The sequence below is a fragment of the Arachis hypogaea genome, chromosome 17 (assembly GCF_003086295.3).
Source record: "Arachis hypogaea cultivar Tifrunner chromosome 17, arahy.Tifrunner.gnm2.J5K5, whole genome shotgun sequence".
Lineage (NCBI taxonomy): Eukaryota > Viridiplantae > Streptophyta > Magnoliopsida > Fabales > Fabaceae > Arachis > Arachis hypogaea.
This window is the reverse complement of record NC_092052.1, coordinates 50,402,313-50,405,052: the sequence shown is the minus strand read 5'-3', so window position 1 is coordinate 50,405,052 and position 2,740 is coordinate 50,402,313. Positions and strand designations below refer to the sequence as shown.

Sequence of the window (2,740 nt, the reverse complement as noted above, 5' to 3'; positions counted from 1 at the left end):
GTCCTCCAGGGTGTGCTTTTTTTTATGCTGTGTTTTTATTTCGCTTTAATTCTGCAACTGTTTTTATGACTTCACATGATCATCAACCTAAAGAAAACATAAAATAACAATGGAAAATGAAATGAAAAAGTAATTAACATAGATAAATAAGATTGGGTTGCCTCCCAATAAGCGCTTCTTTAATGTCAATAGCTTGACAGTGAGCTCTTAGAGAGCTTCACAGAGACTCAGAGCATGATGATGGCCTCCCAACACAAACTTAGAAATTGAGTGTGGGGGCTCTGTTTGACTCTGTATTGAGAGAAGCTTTTCATGCTTCCTCTCCATGGTTATAGAAGAAGATTCTTGAGCCTTAAACACAAGGTAGTCCTCATTCAATTGAAGGACTAACTCTCCTCTGTCCACATCAATCACAGCCCTTGCTGTGGCTAGAAAAGGTCTTCCAAGGATGATAGATTCATCCTCATCCTTCCCAGTGTCTAGGATTATGAAGTCAGCAGGGATGTACAGGCCTTCAACCTTCACTAAGACATCCTCTACAAGTCCATAAGCCTATTTTATTGATTTGTCTGCCATCTCCAATGAGATTCTTGCAGCTTGTACCTCAAAGATCCCTAGTTTCTCCATTACAGAGAGTGGCATGAGGTTTATTCCTGACCCCAGGTCACACAGAGCCTTCTCAAAGGTCATGGTGCCTATGGTACAAGGTATTAAGAACCTTCCGGGATCCGGTTTCTTCTGAGGTAATTTCTGCTGAACCAAGGCATTCAGTTCATTGATGAGCAATGGAGGTTCATCCTCCCAAGTCTCATTACCAAATAACTTGGCGTTCAGCTTCATGATTGCTCCTAGATACTGAGCAACTTGCTCTTCAAAAATATCTTCATATTCTTCAGAGGAAGAATACTCATCAGATCTCATGAATGGCAACAGTAAGTTTAGTGGAATCTCTATGGTCTCTGTATGAGCCTCAGATTCCTTTGGTTCCTCAATAGGGAACTCCTTAATGGTTAGTGGACGTCCAGCAAGGTCTCCCTTATTGGAAATCACTGCCTTTTTACTCTCTCCAGGTTTGGCAACTTTGGAGATGGTTATGGCCTTGCACTTTCTTTTGGGATTCTCTTCTGTATTGCTTGGGAGAGTACTAGGAGGAGTTTCAATAACTCTTTTACTCAGTTAACCCACTTGTGCCTCCAAATTTTTGATGGAGGACCTTGTTTCAGTCACGAAACTAAGACTGGTCTTAGATAGATCAGAGACTATGGTTGCTAAGTCAAAGAGGCTCTGCTTAGAATTCTCTGTCTGTTGCTCAGAAGATGATAGAAAAGGCTTGCTATTGCCAAACCTATTTCTCCCACCATTATTATTATTAAAGCCTTGTTAAGGCTTCTGTTGATCCTTCCATGAGAAATTTGGATGATTTCTCCATGAAGGATTATAGGAGTTTCTATAGGATTCTCCCATGTAATTCACCTCTTCCATTGCAGGATTCTCAGGGTCATAAGCTACTTCTCCTTCAGAGGAGGCTTCTTTAGTACTGCCAGATGCAGCTTACATTCGAGTCAGATTCTGTGAAATCATATTGACTTGCTGAGTCAATATTTTATTCTGAGCCAATATTGCATTCAGAATATCAATCTCAAGAACTCCTTTCTTCTGAGTCATCCCATTATTCACAGGATTTCTTTCAGAAGTATACATGAACTGGTTATTTGCAACCATTTCAATGAGTTCCTGGGCTTCTGCAGGTGTTTTCTTCAGATAAAGAGATCCACCAGCAGAGTGGTCCAATGACATCTTGGACAATTCAGACAGACCATCATAGAATATACATAAGATGCTCCATTCTAAAAGTATGTCAGAAGGACACCTTCTGATCAATTGCTTGTATCTTTCCCAAGCTTCATAGAGGGATTCACCTTCCTTCTGTTTGAAGGTTTGGACTTCCACTCTAAGCTTGCTCAACTTTTGAGGTGGAAAGAATTTGGCCAAGAAAGCATTGACTAACTTTTCCCAAGAGTTCAAGCTTTCTTTAGGTTGTGAGTCCAACCATATCCTAGCCCTGTCTCTTACAGCAAAGGGAAAAAGCATAAGTCTGTGGACCTCGGGATTAACCCCATTGGTCTTAACAGTGTCACAGATTTGCAAGAATTCAGCTAAGAACTAATGAGGATCTTCCAATGGAAGTCCATGAAACTTGCAATTCTGCTGCATTAGAAAAACTAATTGAGGCTTAAGCTCAAAGTTGGTTGCTCCAATTGCAGGAATTGAGATGCTTCTTCCATAGAAGTTGGAAGTTGGTGCAGTAAAGTCACCAAGCACCTTCCTTGCATCTCCACCATTGTTGTTGGGTTCGGCTGCCATGTCTTCTTCTTTTTCGAAATTTTCTGTAAGGTTCTCTCTAGAGTGTTGTGCTTTCGCTTCTCTTAGCTTCCTCTTCAAAGTCCTTTCAGGTTCAGGATCAGCTTCAACAAGAATGTCCTTATCCTTGTTCCTGCTCATATGAAAAAGAAGAGAACAAAGAGAATAGTGGAATCCTCTATGTCATAGTATAGAGATTCCTTTATGTGAGTATAAGAATAAAAGAATAGAAGAATGAGGTAGAGAGAAAATAAGAAGAATTCGAACATAGAGAGAGGGAGAGGGTTCAAATTATGAGTAGAAGAGAAGTGTTAGTGAATAAATAAAATAAATAGAAAGAGATGAGAGAGAGAGAGTATTCGAATATTACTTAAAAGAA

The 2,740-nt window shown here is 40.0% G+C and overlaps 1 non-coding gene across 1 annotated transcript; it reads left to right on the top strand.

The window, feature by feature from the left end:
* Positions 1 to 1,855: 1,855 nt before the first annotated feature.
* LOC112767992 (small nucleolar RNA R71) lies at positions 1,856 to 1,959 on the top strand. The gene has a single exon (XR_003185432.1). It is a non-coding gene; the product is annotated as a small nucleolar RNA R71 (small nucleolar RNA).
* The last annotated feature ends 781 nt before the right edge of the window (positions 1,960 to 2,740 follow it).